This window comes from Rutidosis leptorrhynchoides, chromosome 7, assembly GCF_046630445.1.
Source record: "Rutidosis leptorrhynchoides isolate AG116_Rl617_1_P2 chromosome 7, CSIRO_AGI_Rlap_v1, whole genome shotgun sequence".
Taxonomy (NCBI): domain Eukaryota; kingdom Viridiplantae; phylum Streptophyta; class Magnoliopsida; order Asterales; family Asteraceae; genus Rutidosis; species Rutidosis leptorrhynchoides.
In genome coordinates, this window is record NC_092339.1 from 380,873,057 (window position 1) to 380,887,285 (window position 14,229).

Sequence of the window (14,229 nt, forward strand, 5' to 3'; positions counted from 1 at the left end):
TCTGTAACCAACATTTCATAAATTATTTTTTTTTTCTTCATTCTTATCCAATAACCACTTGTTTACACACTCAAAATTCTCCAATATTAAAGAATCAAGATATGAAAATACCAACTTTTTCTGTCACAGGTTTCTAAACCCACTAACGCATCACTTGCCGATCGTCTGAAAACTCCGGCCATCACTCATTGATTCGGAAACAAACATAGCAGATAATAAAATTCTAGAAATTAGGGAAAATAGGAAACGGGAGAAAGGTGTTTGCAATTGCTTACCTCTATTTTTGATACTCTTGTATAAATCTTCCATTTCATAATTACATGTTCTTTATTCATTATTTTAATTTGAAATTCTTTTCTTTCTTTATTTTATATCCATACGATTCAATGAAATAATTTTATATAAAACATAAAATTGATTGGAAATAGAAATGGAACATATATAATTATAAATATAAACAAAAGCAATTGCAAACACAAATCTACACATCCATGGCAGTATTACAAAACGATTTCTCATATGGGTTCTATTTCATATTTGGATTTCACATCTCCGGAGACGAAGACTTCAGATCCGGCGATGAAGCCTTTAGATCTGGTGACATGTGTGATTTAAACCAGATTTCGTTTCACATCTGGAGACGAAGCCTTCAATTTCAGATCTGAGTTCACATCTCCACCACCAAATGGACAACCTGAACCAGTATTCGTTTAGTGTTAATATCACTAGAAATCTGATTTTTCATCTTCAACCGTTTACCAAATGGGTCCATCTCTAAAAATGCCCTAATTTTTCTTCCGTGTATGTACAGATAAATTTACATTATGATTGTAAGACTATTATTTTTTGATAGTTAATTAATTTAGATTTAGATTTTGATTTAGTATTATTATTATGGTTAATCAATGATGAAGATGAAAATAACAATGAATGGATGAAGAAGAGTTAATGATGTTAGAATTTAGGGACTCAATAGAAAAATGATGTAAATTACAAGAACTACTTTTGTAGTTATTTATATATATTTACCTGATACTTGATGGAGAAGTTATCTGAAGCATACAATAGGAGAAAATACAAAGTTGAATGCATACAATAGGACTTTTGAAATTTGAATGCATACAATAGGATTTTGATGAAAGGTCGATGAATTTTGAATCAATTTTCCCTTCTTTTTAAATCTAAAATAAATGTAGACATGATTAAGATGGTCATTAACTTCCCAACTACAGAGATGATCTCCACTTAATTAATCATTAAGTATTACTTACATGCTTAAAAAGAGATTATTGTAACTTCCTAGAAGTCTTCATGTAAAACAAATGGGTCTTATTTGGAGGGTTGCAAGTGACCAATGAACACATATACTTGCAACCAAATGTTGATAAAAGACTTGAAGACATGTGATATGAAGTTTGGAAGCTTGTGGTTTGTCAAAGGATCAAAATTCTGCATTTGCCATAAAAGGAAATCAATGACACACAAGAAGTATAATGGGGCTTTACTCTTTCAATCCAATGTCAACTTCCAAGAATACATTCAAGATAAAAGGTGAAACGACCCGTCCATATTACTATAAACGCAGTACGTTAGTCATTAGTCCAATAGCGAGGTATTTGACCTATATATGATACGTTTTAGAAAATATTGCATTCGTTTCATCAAAAGCACACCATTATTATACATAATGCATGTTTTAAACAAGTGGGCGATTATTTAAGAAATAATCCCCAAAATACATCGGTTTCCAAATACTACACACCAGTCGAATATAATACATGACAAAGTTTTTATTGAATGCCACACTTTATTTAAACAAAAACATGAGACTCCATGCATAGCTTGCTCAGGTAATGCAACAGCGGAAGACTTTCTTAAGGACCTGAGAATAAACATGCTTAAACAGTCAACACAAAGGTTGGTGAGATATATAGGTTTAAAGTTAGCATCGATATAAATATAGACCACAAGATTTCATAGTTACAAATATTTCAATAAAGATATTCTATAAGTTGTTGATCGCTTCGGTAACCATACTTAACCATTAATATGGCATATTTCCTTTATTATGAAATCTCCCTACACTGTACCAAGTGTAGTAAAAACGAAGTACTATGCAACCGTTTACGATACTAGAGCGACTAGGCTGGTTGGGGTTGTCAAACCCGATAGATCTATCAATAGGATTCGAGCTTACATGTTCTTACAACATGTAAATATTAGTTACCAAGCTATTAGGGAAGATATACAAGATGGTACAACTCAACGTAGAATATATTTCAAGTACTTGTATCCATGGCGTAAAACATAAAATGCATGTATTCTCATCCCAAAATATTTTTAGAGTTTAAAAATGGGACTATATACTCACGGTAGTAAAATTATATTAATAATAAGTTTTCAACTTATTAAAAATATGGCCATCGTCCTTGGATTCACGAACCTGTAACAAATATATATATATATATATATATATATATATATATATATATATATATATATATATATATATATATATATATATATATATATATCAAAATGTAATACAACTATTATTCATATCATATCTTCAATCACATGTGATTGTTTAAGTTTATATTTTCAATCATGTGTGATTGTTTAAGTTTATATTTTCAATCACGTGTGATTTTTTAAGTTTAGATTGAACTATTTTCAATCACGTGTGATTGTTTTAGTTTAAGTTGTCAAGTTAGCAGTCCAACGTTAGTAGTCCACAATTAGTAGTCCACAGTTAGTAGTCCACAATTAGTAGTCTACAATTAGTAGTACATAGTATACACGTGTTGTATAAGACTCAATCACGACCCACAATACCGCTATTGTAGTTCCACGTATTGTGCATGTGGTGTATTTTGATTTATCTGACGTATTGTGTAACCATGACATGTTAGAATACATGTATAATACAAGAAAAGTTAGCTAGGATATGGTTAGTATAGAGTTTAATGAATTAATCCCGTAATCAAATTATCCATTTCTAACCAATATTGTTTTGCCCATAATTTCTTCGTTATAAATCCGTTTTGAGTGAATCAAATTGCTATGATTTCATAATGAACTGTAATTTGTGAAAATAAACTGAAAAAGTGGTGGTTTATAGTCAGAGTTACAAGTTATAATCCATATTTGAAAGAGGTAGTCATTTCCGTCGAAAGAACGACATCTTGATGACCATTTTGAAAAACATATTTCAATTTTGAGTTTAACCATGATTTTTGGATATAGAATCATGTTCATATGAAATATAATTTTCCCAGAAGAACAACTTTTAAATCAAATATCATGATAGTTTTTAATTATCCAACCCAAAACAGCCCCCGGTTTTACTACGACGGCGTATGTCCGGTTTTACGGTGTTCTTCGTGTTTCCAAGTTTTAACTCATTAAGTTAGTATATCATATAGATATAAAATATGTGTTAAGTTGTTTTTTTAAAAGTCAAGTTAGAAGGTTTAACTTTGTTTGCGAACAAGCTTGGTGTTCACCAAAACAAGTTCTAGTTTTTACAAGTTTTATAAGCATAATAAGATAGCAACTATATAAGGAATTGAACAAGGATTTTGAGAAGTATTTTACCTTGATTATGAAGAGAAAAGTTGCTGAGATTGAAGTATGATATGAGAGCATTCAAGTGTGTGTTTTTAGTTTATGAAAATGTGGAGTAAAAATGAGTTAAAATGGTACTTATTTATAAGCTTATAAATTTGGTTTTTAGTGAAAATATCTAGTATAAGTTAAAATGTATTAAGTCATGGATGACATATTAAATTGATTAGGTCATGGATGACATATTACACAAATAATTGCAGATTTCTATTGGTATATACCAATAGTAATTACTTCTAGAAGCTGTGTATAATATGGGTAAAAATACCGTATGAATGCGAGTAGAATTCTTGAGGAAATTGAACAGAAATATGATTATAGCTATCCTTTATATGTATTGGTATATTATAAAGTGTATTCAATACTTTTAAGGATGTATTTACACTCGTAATACATTATATGTAAATACATTTTAACATAAGTATATTACGTCGTTTAAATAGTAACATATATATTGTTCAAAAACTCTTTAAATTAGTAGTATGAAAATATATATATGTATATATATATATATATATGTATATATATATATATATATATATATATATATATATATAATACTTTGTTAATATACTTAATGAGATATTTAATTATCATATTTTCGAGTTAAATATATATAAATCCATATATGTACACAATAATTAAACAATTAAACAATTAAATCAAGTTATGACGTTCGTGAATCGTCGGAATAAAAGGGTGACCAAAAGCTTATGTAAAACTCTTTCCGGAGGTTCAAGACTTATTAAAATTCATTGCTTATCAAGTTGGAATTATATAAAGATTAAGTTTAAAATTGGTCGGAAATTTCCGGATCGTCACAGCACCTACCCGTTAAAGAAATTTCGTCCCGAAATTTAATCGAGGTCATCATGGCTAACAATAAGAATGTTATTATGACGAATAGAAGTTGATTCATAGGGTTTTATCATGATTGAGAAATATGGATAAAATAATTCGATTACTCGAACGTATGAGTGAAGCTATCGTAAAAGAGTGAAATGAGAAAATAGGGATTCGTCTTATCTTTTGACGTCATCACAGTTGATCTCCAGATTAAAGAAAATCTTTGTAATCTATATAAGATTTGATTCTTTGACGATTAAGGAAATTATGATCCTCTTCGATTTAATGCAATAATCTGTCTCGATTTCTCTGTCGGATATTTTACTATAAATTAACCTCCTACGTTTCCTTATTTCCAACTCTCCCATCTTTTATACTTTCTTCCTTTCTTCGTAATTCCAAAACATTCGTCAATATGCTCCATCCAGTTTTAATTCTTGATATATTCTTGACTATCACATCTGTCATTCTTCTTTTTCATCTTTCACCGGAGGAATCCGTTAATTTCTACTATGCTCTTGGGTTTATAGTGTTCTTAGCTTTCCCGTGTCTTTATATTGCTATACGCATTGATATACACGGTTTGTAATTTCTGCGTTGTCATCGTGCTTATATTTTTCCTTATATTTTGGAGTTTCATGCTTCCGTCTTCTTTTCCCAACTTCAAGTCAAGCGAATAATGGTCTAGAATTCATAGATATGAAATTCGAAATGAACATAGCTAATGCTCTAAGAGAGAAATTGTAATAGCATAATTTGACTTGTGAAATTACCAGAATCCAAAGGAAAAGATAGAACTATGAAGAGAATATGTTCTTGATATGTTTAGAGATTAGATTGAATGTAAGAGTCATGTAACATGGCACATGATGACGTTATGGTCTGTGAATCATCATGTTTCGTTAGAAACTCAGCATGACTCACTGTAATATAATCACGTTGATCAGGCATCATTATATTATACTAACTCATGCTTCAGTTCCCAACACTACTTCAACAATATTCATATTTTAAATTTTGAATTTTTCCGAGATTTAGAAACTAAAACAGTTTCCTTTATGACGTAACACTGATAGCGCGAAGAGATAAAAGGTTTCAGATAAGAATAGTTATGAAAATATCTTCAGAAATATGGAGGATATTTATAATGAAAGATATGATGATATCTTAGAATATCTAAGATCAGAGGATGATGAAGAATATTGTCCACAAGGGTTTAGAGTAAGGATCAAGGGATTCGCTAAAGACTTCAGCAGACACTGAATCATTTGGATTCTTTGAAGGCAGATTTAGTCCTTGTGATTTGTCCACAGCCTCCTTCAGGGTTTGCTCAATCCGTTTTCCAGTTCCAAACTTTCTCTTTTTCTGTGCTTTGCTAACACAATATTCTTTATCATCAACTTTTGACTGTTACGGTTGTCTACAGTTTCTGCTGCTTCTTTCAGCTTTTTCAATACTTCATAGTACTGATTTGTAGGCTAAAGTGCTATTCCGGATTTCAGAATTATAATTCCAGGAGATAACATTATATGTATATGCAGAAATGATATGAGATTCAAGAATAATTATTGATGCTTCCTGGGGTTTGGTATGGCAATTATTGTTACAAGATGTAGATGGGTACATGAAAAGGTTTTATAGTGTTCTTTCGGAGAGATTTAAGCCAAAGAGCAATAAAGTTGCTGGTAAGCTTACTACTAATATGGTGGAATATAAAAGGTTCCCCGGTAACGATGGCGAAAAGACAACGTATATATAAAGGTTATAATAAGGCTACTCCGGATGAAAAGTCAAAGTTGTCTTTTTGAAGCTGTGAAAAAAATTTGCTATTTTGAAAAGGGATTGTAAAGTTATTTTGGTTAATAATAATGATAAAGGATCTGACACGGATACGTGTTGAACCTTTGCTTAGGTTCAAGTGTCCTCCAGATGCATATCTATATGCATATATTCTTTGTATGTATCGTGTGATTGGTTCATTCTCACGATTGTTCCTTAGTTGAGGTGTTTTCAAGAATTTTGAAGGGTTTAGACGCAGGTTGTCATCGTCAATATCCGTATAATGAATTCGTCGTGAATCTTGAATGATACGAATATCTTTATGAGTTTTGTGAATGAAAGTGATGTTCTAGTATAGTTTGAATTTAAAGTATGATTTTGAAGGATGTAAGAATCTAAGAGTAATGTTATTTGTTTAATCTTGACTTGGATTCTGATCTGTCAAAACCAGAATATGTAATTGAATTTGAATGAGAATGGTTATTCTGGTTTCTATGAAAGAATGTATATTGTTGTGAAAGTAGTGAGTATGGTTAATGATTATTGAATCAGAATTGAAGAATGTACAGTATAACATATTATTTGTGAATTTGTATAATTCTCGAGTATTACCTACCCGTTAAAGTTTCACAAGTAATATTTTGTATAAGAGAATTTTTATTACAGTCTTTATGAAAATATATGTTTTTATATTTTCTGCAGATGTAATATAGATTTAATGAGTTGATATACTATTAAACTCATTTGATTTTTGTTGGAGCTAGAATGAATAACCCCTAAAACTTTAGAGATTACATAATTTTTGCGGAGTATTTCTTCAACGTAAATGAAATTATGAATCAATACTTCATTATTCATTTTTATTGATATTTTCTCGGTGATTGATGTTGGTGTTCGTAGAATTCTTGTGAACTTCGCAAGACATAAATGACGTTTTCTAGAAAGTTTCGAGTACATCGAAAATGAAAGTGTGAAATCTAACACGTACTCGAACAATACACTTGGTTTATTATGAAATGGAATCTATTGAGCTGAAGCAGAGATTAGAATTAATGATTGTTAAGTCATTAACGAAGGATGTACATCATAGCATATTAGTAATATGAATTAACCGAGTAGTATCTACCCTTTAACATTCATACCTAATAGCTTAGTACGAAAAGATATACTGTGGTTTAAAAACTCATATATATATATATATATATATATATATATATATATATAAAATATACATATAAATTTTTTTCAGAGGGAATGAGTTAATACTTCATAACTCGTTGATACAATATGCTCGTTCTTGATTTGTGATGATGTCGGTGATTATGGAACTGGCGGAGCTTGTGATGTTGTAGGTGATGCTAGTACTGGTGATGATGTCGGTACTGCTGGTGCTGCTTGTATAAAAGTCTATTTTGTAACGCACGCACCATTCCTGTCAGGGTTTCTATTCTCCCCTCTATCATTTCTATCCATCCACTCATCTTGATTTACGGTTATGATTAGAATAAATAATCTTTAAAACTTTAGAGATTACATAATCACCGTAGAATATTTCTTCGATGAAGTTATGAATCAATACTTCATCGTTTGATGTTGTTGGTATTCCTTGATAATTACAGGGCGTATGATGTTGATGCTCGTGGGATAGATTGTGATGTTGGGGCTTGCGATGCGGATGTTGTTGGTGGTGGTAATGGTACCATTGGTGTGGATGCAGGTGGTGCAGTTGGTGCTTGTAGGGCTTGTGATGCTTGTAAGTTCTGCATCATATTCTCTAAAGCCACCACTCTAGCGCGAAGCTCGTTGACTTCTTCTAGTACACCCGGATGATTGGCGGTTGGAATGAGAGGATGAATAAGATCTAGAGGTTTAGATAATATATAATCGTGGTGAGATACTCTGGAAATGAGGGTGAAAATGGTGTTTCGAACTGGTTCGCCGGTAAGTGCTTCAGGTTCTTCGCTGAGAGGGAAATTTGGTGGGTGGAAAGGATCGCCTTCTTCTAGTCTCCATTGATTGAGTCGGCTACGAACCCATCCCCAATACATCCAGAATAGATGATGGCTAATCGGTTGATCCATTCCGGTTACACTGCTTTCAGAGCTCAGGTGAATATCCATATTGGAATAGCAGTCGGAATCCGATAAACTTGAACCAGTTGAAAGATCCATCTCGTACTGAGTAGGGAAAAGATTTTTGAAATGAAATAAATTATAGGACTAGTTTAGTATTCCTCAATACATAATTTACATATGTATTTATAATACCAGAATCCCATAAGTTACGGAGGATTTTTCGAAAGATGTCAGACAAAGTTTATTGTAATAGATATGCAAAGATATGAATTTGTCTATACACTATCTATGCAATGAATGCAGTAAGACTCGTCTAGACTTAAGATGATAAGCAGGTAATTTCTGACAAAAATTGATAAGCAAAACTTTTGACATACAGCTAAGGTCGAAGTCCAGACCCACTAATGCATCCTAACAACTATCAGTTAGACACGCTAATGCAAGACCTGGTTTGCTAAGACCACCGCTCTGATGCCAATTGAAACGACCCGTCCATATTACTATAAATTCAGTACGTTAGTCATTGGTCCCATAGCGAGGTATTTGACCTCTATATGATACGTTTTAAAAAATATTGCATTCGTTTCATTAAAATCACACCATTATTATACATAATGCATGTTTTAAACAAGTGGGCGATTATTTAAGAAATAATCCCCAAAATACATTGGTTTCCAAATACTACACCAGTCGAATATAATACATGACAAAGTTTTTATTGAATGCAACACTTCATTTAAACAAAAACATGAGACTCCATGCAAAGCTTGCTCAGATAATGCAACAACGGAAGACTTTCTTAAGGACCTGAGAATAAACATGCTTAAACAGTCAACACAAAGGTTGGTAAGATATATAGGTTTAAAGTTAGCATCGATATAAATATAGACCACAAGATTTCATAGTTACAAATATTTCAATAAAGATATTCTATAAGTTGTTGAGCGCTTCGATAACCATACTTAACCATTAATATGGCATATTCCCTTTATTATGAAATCTCCCTACACTGTACCAAATGTAGTAAAAATGAAGTACTATGCAACCGTTTACGATACTAGAGCGACTATCCAAGTTGGGGTTGTCAAACCTGATAGATCTATCAATAGGATTTGCGCTTTCATGTTCTTACAACATGTAAATATTAGTTACCAAGCTATTAGGGAAGATATGCAAGGTGGTACAACTCAACGTAGAATATATTTCAAGTACTTGTGTCCATGGCGTAAAACATAAAATGCATGTATTCTCATCTCAAAATATTTTTAGAGTTTAAAAATGGGACTATATACTCACGGTAGTAAAAGTATATTAATAATAAGTTTTCAACTTATTAAAAATATGGCCATCGTCCTTGGATTCACGAACTTGTAACAAATATATATATATATATATATATATATATATATATATATATATATATATATATATATATATATATATATATATATATATATATATATATATATCAAAATGTAATACAACTACTATTCATATCATATCTTCAATCACATGTGATTGTTTAAGTTTATATTTTCAATCACGTGTGATTGTTTAAGTTTATATTTTCAATCACGTGTGATTGTTTAAGTTTAAGTTGTCAAGTTAGCAGTCCAACATTAGTAGTCCACAATTAGTAGTCCACAGTTAGTAGTCCACAGTTAGTAGTCCACAATTAGTAGTACATAGTATACACGTGTTGTATAAGACTCAATCATGACCCACAATACCGCTATTGTAGTTACACATATTGTGTATGTGGTGTCTTTTGATTTATCTGACGTATTGTGTAACCTTGACATGTTAGAATACATGTATAATACAAGAAAAGTTAGCTAGGATATGGTTAGTATAGATTTTAATGAATTAATCCCGTAATCAAATTATCCATTTCTAACCAATATTGTTTTGCCCATAATTTCTTCGTTATAAATTCGTTTTGAGTGAATCAAATTGCTATGGTTTCATAACGAACTGTAATTTGTGAAACTAAACTAAAAAAGTGGTGGTTTATAGTTGGAGTTACAAGTTATAATCCATATTTGAAAGAGGTAGTCATTTCCGTCGAAAGAACGACATCTTGATGACCATTTTGAAAAACATACTTCAATTTTAAGTTTAACCATGACTTTTGGATATAGTATCATGTTCATATGAAATATTATTTTCCCAGAAGAACAACTTTTAAATCAAATATTATGATAGTTTTTAATTATCCAACCCAAAACAGCCCCCGGTTTTACTACGACGGCGTATGTCCGGTTTTACGGTGTTCTTCGTGTTTCCAAGTTTTAACTCATTAAGTTAGTATATCATATAGATATAAAACATGTGTTAAGTTGTTTTTTTAAAAGTCAAGTTAGAAGGATTAACTTTGTTTGCGAACAAGCTTGGTGTTCATCAAAACAAGTTCTAGTTTTTGCAAGTTTTATAAGCATAATAAGATAACAACTATATAAGGAATTGAACAAGAATTTTGAGAAGTATTTTACCTTGATTATGAAGAGGAAAGTTTCTGAGATTGAAGTATGATATGAGAGCATTCAAGTGTGTGTTTTTAGTTTAAGAAAATGTGGAGTAAAAATGAGTTAAAATGGTCCTTATTTATAAGCTTATAAATTTAGTTTTTAGTGAAAATATCTTGTATAAGTTAAAATGTATTAAGTCATGGATGACATATTAAATTGATTAGGTCATGGATGACATATTACATAAATAATTGCAGATTTCTATTGGTATATACCAATAGTAATTACTTCTAGAAGCTGTGTATAATACGGGTAAAAATACCGTATGAATGCGAGTAGAATTTGTAACATCCCGCGTTTTTCCGTTAAATATAATTTAACATCGTCTTTTTTTTTTTGATAATATCTTCCATTATCTAAATTCGTAACTTTCATTAACTAACGTTCTTAATATTTCCGTTATTTGATTTTAACATCTCACGTTTACTCTAGCGTTTTAAAATATTCGTTCGGTTAATTCACGCACCCGCTTTCAAACTCGAGAGACCGAAGTTGCCAAGGGGCCAAACTAGTTGACTAGGTCAACTAGTCAACCCCATCTCATCCATTCATTCATAATTTCACCTCCTCATCTCCTTTTTCCTCTCTAACTCAAGAACACTTTCTAACATCTTCAAATAATCAACATCTAAATCAATTCAAGCAAGCATACATCAAAACAAATTACATATTCGTGATCCTCTCATCATCCTCTACATTTTGGTACCAATTTCATCTCGTTTGGGTAACATTCTTAAAAATTTAGATTTCTCTAATTCGTGTTTTTGACTTGAAATGGTGTTAGTTAGTGTCTTTGGCTCGTGTCTAGCATGAATATATGATTTAATTGCTCGATCTTTTTGTTTTGCATAAACTAGCATGAACTTGAAATGGGTTTGTTTAATCTTAAATTTTGGATGATTAAATGTTGTTTAAATGCCAAAATTCATGTATTAAATGTGTTACTAGCATCATTAGCTTCAATTTGATGTGTAGCTTGATTTGGAAAACATCACTAACATGATTATTGATTTTGTGATTCTTGATTAGGGTTTGATAGCATTTAAAATAAACTTTTGATGCTTTGAATGCCATGAAATATTATTAGTAAGTGTTTAGTTGTATTGTATGTTTAATTGCCTTCGAAACGGCCTATCGTATGTGTAGATTGGATTCCCAAGTCAAGAAATGCATATTATGAACTTGAAACTTTGATTTTGAACGTTTAACGATCATTCGACGAGGTTTTTGTTCTTGTAAATGATGTTTTTGTTTGATGAAATGTGTTTAGTTGTATTCTTCATCAAAATACCTTCCAACGATATAAGATACGTGTTTTGAATGTTTACGGTTCATAAGTTATGGTTGTTTGAAATTGAAATCATTTAAGTGTTTAAAACTGCCCAGAATTGCTGAAACAGACACAGATGCGGCGCATCACCTCTGGATGCGGCGCATCTGTAAGTGATGCGGCGCATCTGAGGCAGACTGCCCAATTTGGTCGATTTTCGCTTAATTCTAGCTATGCTAGGCACCTCCGATTGACATGAAACTTGGCCAACATGCTTATATATGACTTCTAAGCTTAGGAAATTAGTTCAGGACCTGACCCGAACGTGTTGACTTTTTTCTGTGACTTTGACTTTGACCAAAGTTTGACTTTTAGTCAAACTTAACCAAATACTTTTGCAATCATTCTAACGTGCTTTTATACTTGTTTCTTGCATGAAACTTGACAACATGATTCACATATTATATTAATCGAGTTGTAACGAGCCATAGGACTAATTGAACACATTTCGACCGACCTTGTGTCGTAACCGGTTAATTGATATAACTTACTTGTTTAGGTAAAGGCTAAACAACTTTCATACACACGTTTACTTTGTGAAGTACATTTATACTCGTGCACTCGAGGTGAGATCATAGTCCCATCTTTCAACAACTTTTATACTTTTAAATCATGGGATGAGAAACATATACAGTTTTATACTACATACTTTATGCTTTGAACACAAGTACGAAAACAAACATTCCACGTGCGAGTTAGAACAAAAATGCCTCAATTCGATTATCATTAGTTACACTTGCCGGGTGTAAGCGAGAACTTATGTTGTATGGCCATATGGGTTTGACAAACCCTCATTCGGACGGTTCGCTACCGTTATGCGGATGAAATATACTTTCGTGTTTTAGTGTGGGTTCTAACACTGTGTGATGGGGTAACGTTGGTTAAGTCTTGATAATTGAGTGCTCGTGAATAACAACACTTTTGGAATGCAAATGATTTGGATAATCTACGTTATGGAATTACAAAATCTTGTGGTTCAAAAACAACGTTTATTACTACACCTATGATTTCACCAACGTTTTTCGTTGACAGTTTTCTATATGTTTTCTCAGGTCCTTGAATGCTTAGTGATACATGCTTTCACTCACTTTTGATACTTGCTTGGATGTCGAGTATACATGCATACATGGAGCGTCTTTTGACTTACTTATAAATGGTGTCGCATAGGTTTCATTTGTACGTTAAACATTGTAATGTAACTAGTCGTTGAACTACTTTTGTAAACTTGAAACATCTTTACATTTGAAATGAATGCGACATTTTTTGGTCAAACGTCATTTTAAAGACTTATGACCACGTAACGGGACCTAAGTAGACGGCGCCGTTAATGACAATTTTGTTGGGTCGCTACAGATGGTATCAGAGCGTTAGTTGTAGAGATTTAGAGCTCATTGGTGTCAAACCCAAGTCATAGGGTACATTAGTGAGTCTAGACTACAACCGGCATATAGACTTGAAGTAGGAATTACTTGATTAGTTGTACATTTATACTCGAGCTCTTCTATTCGTATCTAACTCTTATTCAACCTTAATCTCATGATGCTTAATTTGATTGACACGCCACCTTGACTTTGTGAAGTAATGTCGAATGCACATATGAATTAGGGTAATATAATTGCCGGGATTTTATTACGGTGACTCATATGGATGTTCCAACATTATGACATAAAGAATTTAAGGCGAGTCAAGGAAAATTTTTCTGTTCATCATTATTCCATATCACGATTAGTATTATTGAGAATACTAATCAACGATATTCTTGTGTCTTGAAGGAACAATGCCTCCTCGCCGCGGGCCACGTAACGAGACTTCCGAACAAGCTCTTCAATGCATGATAGCCACTGCCATAGGTGCGGCTATGGCTAGTCTCTCCTCCGACAACAATGACAACAACCACAACCACAATCACAACAATTATGGGGCCGGTAATTCAAATGAGGGATGCTCCTACAAAGCTTTCATGGGGTGCAAACCTCACACTTTAGATGAGACCAGAGGACCGGTTGCTCTCACTCGATAGTTCGAGCGCACAGAAGCCGTTTTT